Raw genomic sequence first — 8425 nt, 5'->3', positions numbered from 1 at the left:
CTCCCTTCACCGCTTGTGCCCACAACCATTGCCCCTGGTAACCAAAATACAATTTTCTCTGTCCATGTGTTTGTTTATATTCCACATATGAGTGAGCTCATACAGTGTTTGTCTGTCTATTACTGGCTTAGTTCACTTAACATAATACTCTCCAGGCCCATCCATGTTATTGCAAATGGGACGATTTTGTCTTTTTTATGGCTGAGTAGTATTCCATTGCGTATATATACCACATTTTTGATCCAGTCGTCAGTCGAGGGACACTTAGGTTGCTTCCACTTCTTGGCTATGGTGAATAATGCTGCAATGAACATAGGGGTGCATAAGCCTCTTTGGATTGTTGATTTCAGGTTCGTTGGACAGATTCCCAGTAGTGGGATGGCTGGATCATAGGGCATCTCTATTTTTAATTCTGTAAGGAATCTCCATACTGTTTTCCATAGAGGCTGCTCCAGTTTGCATTCCCACCAGCTGTGTATGAGAGTTCCTGTTTCTCCACATCCTCTCCAACATTTGTTGTTTTTTGTCTTTGTGATTATAGCCATTCTAACGGGCGTGAGGTGATATCTTAGTGTTGTTTTGATTTGCATTTCCCTGATGATTAGTGATGTTGAATATCTTTTCATGTGCCTATTGGCCATCTGTATATCTTCTTTGGGGAAGTGTCTGTTCATTTCCTCTGCCCATGTTTTGATCAGGTTGTTTGTTTTTTTGTTGTCCAGTTGTGTGAGTTCTTTATATTTTATGGAGATCAACCCCTTGTCAGATATATGTTTCACAAATATTCTCTCCCAGCTGGTGGGTTGTATGTTCATCTTGATTCTGGTTTTCTTTGTCTTGTAGAAGCTCTTTAATCTGATAAAGTCCCATTTGTTTATTTTTTCTTTAGTTTCCCTAGTCTGGGTAGGCATGTCATCCAAAAAGATTCCTTTATGACCAATGTCAAATAGTGTGTTTCCTATATTTTCATCTATGAGTTTTATAGTTTCAGGTCTCACCTTCAGGTCTTTGATCCATTTTGAGTTAATTTTTGTGACTGGCGATAGCAGGTGGTCCACTTTCTTTCTTTTGTGTGTGGCTGTCCAGTTTTCACAACACCATTTATTGAAGAGACTTTCCTTTCTCCACTGTATGTTCTTAGCTCCTTTGTCGAAAATTAGCTGTCCGTATATGTGTGGTTTTTATTCTGGGCTTTCAATTCTGTTCCATTGATCTATGTGTCTGTTTTTGTACCTGTACCATGCTGTTTTGATTACTATTGCTTTGTAGTATGTTTTGAAGTCAGGGATTGTGATGCCTCCTGTTTTGTTTTTTTTCTTAGATTGCTTTAGCTATTCGGGGTCTTTTGCTGTTCCATATGAATTTTAGTATTCTTTTTTCTATTTCCATGAAGAATGTCATTGGGATTCTGATTGGGATTGCATTGAATCTGTAGATTGCTTTAGGTAATATAGACATTTTAACTAGTTTTATTCTTCCAATCCACATGCATGGGATATCTTTCCATTTCTTTATGTTATCATGGATTTCTTTCAGTAATGTGTTGTATTTCTCAATTTATAGGTCTTTCACCTGCTTGGTAAGATTTATACCTAGGTATTTTATTCTTTGTGATGCAATTGTATATGGTATTATCTTTTTGAGTTCTCTTTCTGTTAGTTCATTATTAGCATACAGAAAGGCAACTGATTTTTGTAGGTTGATTTTGTACCCTGCAACTTTGTTGTAGTTGTTGATTATTTCTAATAGTTTTCCAACGGATTCTTTAGGGTTTTCTACATATAAAATCATGTCATCTGCAAATAGTGAGAGTTTCACTTCTTTGTTATCTATTTGGATTCCATTTATTCCTTTTTCTTGCCTAATCGCTCTAGCCAAACCCTCCAGTACTATGTTGAACAGGAGTGGTGAGAGTGGGCAGCCATACCTCATTCCTGTTTTCAGAGGAACGGCTTTCAGTCTTTCCCCATTGACTATGAGGTTGGCTGTGGGTTTGTCATAAATAGCTTTTATCTTGTTGAGGTACTTTCTTTCTATTCCCATTTTGTTGAGAGTTTTTATCATAAATGGATGTTGTATCTTGTCAAATGCCTTCTATGCATCTATTGAGATGACCATGTGGGTTTTTTTCTTTGTTTTGTTGATGTGATGTATCTCGTTGATTGATTTGCATATGTTGGACCATCCCTGCGTCCCTGGTATAAATCCCACTTGATCTTGGTGTATGATCTTTTTAATGTGATCCTGTATTCAGTGTGCCAATATTTTGTTGAGGATTTTTGCATCTATGTTCATCAGCTATATTGGCATGTAATTTTCTTTCTTGGAATAGTCTTTCTCTGGCTTTGATATCAGGGTGATGTTGGCCTCGTAGAATGATTTAAGAAGTGTTCCATCTTCCTCTATTTTTTTGGAATGGTTTGAGAAGGATGGGCATTAAATCTTCTTTGAATGTTTGGTAAAATTCACCAGAGAAGCCATCTGGTTCTGGACTTTTATTTTTTGGGAGGTTTTTGATTACTATTTCAATCTCTTTACTTGTGATTGGTCTATTCAGATTCTCCATTTCTTGTTGGTTTACTTTTGGGAGCTTGTATGAGTCTAAGAATTTGTCCATTTATTCTAGATGGTCCAATTTGTTGGCATATAATTTCTCATAGTATTCTCTTATAATCCTCTGTATTTCCATGGTATCCATTGTAATTTCTCCTCTTTTGTTTCTAATTTTATTTACTTGAGGCTTTTCCCTTTTTTTCTTAGTAAACCTGGCTAAGGGTTTGTTGATTTTGTTTATCTTCTCAAAGAACCAAGTCTTTGATTCATTAATCCTTTCTACTGTTTTTTCTTTTTTGGTCTCAATTTCATTTATTTCTGCTCTGATTTTTATTATTTCTCTCCTTCTGCTGACTTTGGGCTTTGTTTGTTCTTCTTTTTCTAGTTCTGTTAGGTGTAATTTAAGGTTGCTTATTTGGGCTTTCTCTTGTTTGTTAAGGTTGGCTTGGATCACTATAAGTTTCCCTCTCAGGACCGCTTTTGCTGCATCCTATATGGTTTGGTATGACATATTTTCATTTCCGTTTGTTTCCAGGTAGTTTTTGATTTCTCCTTTAATTTCATCGATGATCCATTGGTTGTTCAGTAGCATGTTGTTTAATCTCCACATTTTTGTCACTTTCCCAGTTTTTATTTTCATGGTTCATTTCCAGTTTCACAGCATTATGGTCTGAAAAGATGCTTGTTATGATTTTAATCTTCTTAAATGTATTGAGGCTTGCTTTGTTTCCCAAAATATGGTCTATCCTTGAGAATGTTCCATGCACACTTGAGAAGAGTGTGCAGTCAGCTGTTTTTGGATAGAGTGCTCTGTATATGTCTAGGTCCATCTCATCCAGTTTTTCCTTTAAGTATACTATTTCTTTATTGACTTTTTGTCTGGATGATCTATCCATTGATGTAAGTGGGGTATTAAGATCACTTATTATTATCGTGTTGTTGTTAATGTCTCCTTTTAAGTTTGTTAGTAGTTGCTTTATGTACCTTGGTGCTCCTAGGTTGGGTGCATATACTTTTATAAGTGATATGTTTTCTTGGTGGAGTGTCCCTTTCATCATTATATATTGCCCTTCTTTGTCTCTCTTAACCTGTTTTATCTTGAAGTCTACTTTTTCTGATATGAGTATGGCAACACCTGCTTTCTTTTGTTTGCCATTAGCTTGAAGTATTGTCTTCCATCCTTTCATTCTGAGGATGTGCTTGTCTTTATAGCTGAGATGTGTTTCCTGGAGGCAGCATATTATTGTGTCTTGCTTTTTAATCCATCCTGCCACTGTATCTTTTGATTGGAGAGTTCAATCCATTTATATTTAGGGTAATTATTGATATATAAGGGCTTAATGTTGCTGTTTTGTCACTTATTTGCCAGTTCTTTTGCATTTCCTTCGTTTCTTGTCCCATTTGTTTTGGACTGCCATTTCAGTTTAGTTGTTCTGTCTTATGACTCTTCTAGTTTTCTCTTTGTTTATCATATGTGATTTTGTTTTGATTATTTGTTTAGTGGTTACTTTGAGGTTCGTGTAAAAAATCTTGTGTATGAGATAGTCCATTATCTGATGGCCTCCTATTTCCTTATACTAAGTCAATTCAATCACTTTCCTCTTCCCCTTCTAAGTCATTCTTGTTATACATTATTCTATCTTGTGTTGTGGGTGTGTGTTTGCAGTGATGAGGTTAAATTTATTTTTGGTGAATTCCTTCTTTTGATCTTTGATTTTGGTTTTTAAGTGGTTGTTAACTTATTCCGGTAAAGACCTACTATTTTTCTGAGTTTGTCTACGTATATTTCTCCTTGCTCCAAGCTATGTATTCCCTTTCTCTTCTTTTTTTCAGGCCTGAGGGCCTTCTTGAGTATTTCTTGTAGTGGGGGTCTCGTGGCCATGAACTCCCTTAGCTTTTGTTTATTTGGGAGACTTACTATTTCTCCATCATATTTGAAGAATATTTTTGCTGGATAGAGTATTCTTGGCTGAAAGTTTTTGTCTTTCAGTATTTTGACTATATCATTCCAGTCTCTCTTAGCCTGTAAAGTTTCTGTTGAGAAATCCACTGAAAGCCTGATGAGAGTTCCTTTGTACGTTATTTTTTGTTCTTATCTAGCTGCCCTTAATATTGTTTCTTTGTCATTGACTTTGGCCAGGCTTACCACTAGGTGTCATGGAGTGGGCCTTTGCATGTTGATGTATTTAGGTGATCTGTTGGCTTTGCTTGCTTGTATTTCCTGCTCCTTCCCCAGATTTGGGAAATTCTCAGCCATTATTTCCTTGAATAGGCTCTCTGTTCCTCTTTCCCTCTCTTCTCCCTCAGGAATACCTATAATTCTTATGATACATTTACTAATAGAGTCAGATATTTCTCGGAGACTTTCTTCATCTCCTTTTAGTCTTAGTTCATTCTTCTCTTGAATCTGGAGCATATCTGTATTCCTATCCTCTATAATGCTAATTCTTTCCTCCATATTGTCAGCTCTGTTCTTTAAAGATTCCAGATTCTCCTTTATCTCCTCCATTGTGTTCTTCATCTCCATCAGCACTGATTGGTTTTTCTTTATAATTTCAATGTCTTTTGTGAAGAAACTCCTAATCTTATTGAATTGTTTGTCTGTGTTGTCTTGTATTTCATTGAGTGTTTTTATGATAGCTATTTTGAAATCTCTGTCGTTTAGGATATGAATTTCTGTGTCATCATGGTTGGTTTCTGGGTGCTTGTCATTTTCCTTATGGTGTGGTGATTTTACTTATCTTTGAATTGTGGTTCTTGTATTGGCTTTGTTTTTCCTCATCCTGGAAATATCTGGTTGCAATTTCCACCACGCCACTGTGTGGGTGGAAAGGGCTGTGTAATCTGAGCCCCCTGCATTCTGCCGTGGCTGTTCCCTGTGATCCACAGGTCGCTTGGTGTGGTCTGGTCTGCTGGGCTGCAGGGTCTGGTTTGCGGGGAGGGGGGGCTCTCTCTTTTGCCCACTGGGTCCCTGGCATATGGGGCTTCTCATTCACCTCTCGTTATCCACTCTCTGGGGTGCTTAGATGTTGATGATACCCTATAGCAGTTCTGAGTCCTCTGTGTGGGAGTTTCCCACTGGCTGAGAAAGCACGAAGAGCTATGGTTTCCCAGCAGACAGCCGTCCTTCCCCCCTCTCTGGGAGCCCCGAGCACCGGGATTGCTGATCTGATGGGGAGGGAGAGGAGATTTCCTTACCTCTCCCCACTTCCTCGCAGGGCCCAGCACGGTCCACTCTCAGAAGTGCGGCAGTGTGGATCTTTCTGATCTTGCTTTTCACTGTCTAGGATTCTGTTGTTGGTCTGTGACTGTTCCTTTAGTTATATCTTATCGGGGGAAGAGTTTAGGGGAAAGCTCACTGCGCCATGATGCTGACCTCACTCTCCAGTGCTGTTTTTAAATTGGGTGTTTTTTAGGCAAGGGTGGAACTGAAAGGGAGACTAATTTGGGAAATGAAATAAGCATGGAAATTGGAGGCAGAAAACCCAGATACGAACTGGTGAGGATACTCAGTTGCCCAGCAATTAGATTTTTCCCCACTATATTGGTCATCCTAGGAATAAGTTCAATTTAGGGAGTGTTTACTCTTCTGCATGCTTAAGGAAGCAGGCATCTTTGTCTGCCCACAGAGAGCACATGGTGATTTGTTTAAACCATTCCTGAAGATTCCATGTCCAGGGAGTGCTGTAGGGCTAAACCTGAGCTGCACCCAGAGCAATGAGGTTTGCTTTAGGAGTTTCCTTGAAGTCAAGAAGAGATAAGAAAGAAAGTCATCTTGCTTCTTACTGCCTTTGAAGAAAATATTTTATTAAATGAGAGAGAAGAGATGAAAGCTCCTAGTAAATAATATTCATGCATTAATTGATATAATTTATATGTAATGTATAACAAATATTTATATAATACATAACTATATATATGGTTATATATACACATAAACAAATATATATTCACAATAAATGCATGTATTTAGATCTGACATGACATTCACTTCCTTGTACCTGAAAGCAAGTGTTTCAAGACACATTATTCATAGATTTTGGATTTATGAAAGTCTAAGTTCCTCTAAGTAGAATTGATAAGGACTTGGGGAAATTAAAACATATTTCAAAGCATTTGGGTTCTCATCTGTAAAAAGGGGATCAAACTCGGCTTCCAAAAGTCATTTTAAATTTCAATGAGGAAATATTTATTTAGCTATCATTAGCCTTTCTAGATAAATGCAGGAAGTTCATATAAATTGTCTTTCCCCAGAGACATTTAACATATCATGGGATAGGGCCAGAACTACAGTTTGCAAATCACTGAATTTTTAAATTCCCTAGGATGAATTGTCATTGTCTTATCTTAAAAACTTACCTCTCACAGTGAAAGTTTTTAACTGATTATTTCTAGTTAAAAGAGTTGACACTGTTGCTAATTAGACCCTACAATCATTAGAGATTTACTTGCAACCTGTAAGAAAGAACAAAAATTCATTATGTTCAAGTGACTGCTGATCTGTGACAATGTCACAATCACAATTCTATACCCAAATAAAATAACACTCTGATCCTAAAAAAACAATAATGGTAATCATATTTAAGGGAGAAGTTTTACCTGCTAAGGGAGAAACATGAGCTGGCCTGCATCCATTATGGACACCACTTCTGCTTTCATAAAAAGTATTTCATGGAGGGCTCAGGCCACCACATCCACAGCATAATAGATGTAGTAGCTGGATCCAGACATAGTCGTGTCTAATTTGTCCTTTGGCAGAGAATCCAGGGAGGCATTGAGCAGACACTCCAAAATTTTCCACATTCAGTACCTGCAAATGAGCAGTTGAAAATTTCAAGCCATTAGTTGGTAAAGAAAAAGTCTTCTGGGTATTTAGAGGGGCTAACTGTCCATAGAGAGTGTTTAAATCCAGATATCTCAAAGTTCTGGTGTGCAATGGAAAGACTCCCATGGTAAGTATCTAAAAAGTGGTGAAGTGGAAAAAAAGAAGTATTCCATTGTGGTGTAGTGATGCACACCTTCCAAGTGGTTAAGTAGTAGTTTCCTGCAATGCTCACACTTATTAATATACTTGTGTCACCATACATGGCAAACATATTGGCTGATGAGCCTATGATTCTGGCCATGTAGGTACAATCTTTTGAAGTGTACGTCCTCTTGGTCACAGGTATCTTAGTCACAGGCAGGCACCGTTCATAGTCACCTCTCATCTAAGTTTCCAGAGGAATGCTCACTTTTTATATCAACTGACACCAAGATTCCCACCCAAGTCCAGCCAAAATGTATCAAAAATGAAGCCCTTCTGAAGACTAAAGATATGTCCTTGGAAGCCATGTGATAGAGAGAAAAACTAGTCCTTACCTTTCAGTACAGGATCATAATCTCCATAGGTTAGCTGAATCAAAAGAGAAAAAAATGTTCCATATTGAGTCTCTGGAAACAAAATAAAGAGAATTTCAGCAAAATTCAAATGATCAGGTAGCTAAACTTATATTCTTGGTGCTAACACTGTGAATATGATGCAATATTATCTGATGGTAGGGGGAGCTTGGCTTTGAAGCCAGACTGCCTGGGTTCAAATTCTGACTCTAATATGACTAACTTAACCATCTTGAGAAGGTTATATAACCTCTATCCATCTTAGTTTCTATGTCTCTAAAGATTCCCATAAAAATGATACCTTTTCATTTATTTTATTAGGATTAATTTTGTGACTAATTTGTAAAGCAGTTGACGAATGCAAAATGCTTTTAAGTACATATTTACATACAAAATTTTACTAACTATGAGATAAATAACTAAGGTGTGGTTATTTGAGAATATCTAGCTTCCATTCCTTTGAGAGAATTTGGACAACCGCATTTCCAGAAAC

This window comes from Diceros bicornis, unplaced genomic scaffold (assembly GCF_020826845.1).
Source record: "Diceros bicornis minor isolate mBicDic1 unplaced genomic scaffold, mDicBic1.mat.cur scaffold_317_ctg1, whole genome shotgun sequence".
Lineage (NCBI taxonomy): Eukaryota > Metazoa > Chordata > Mammalia > Perissodactyla > Rhinocerotidae > Diceros > Diceros bicornis.
This window is presented reverse-complemented; position numbering follows the sequence as displayed.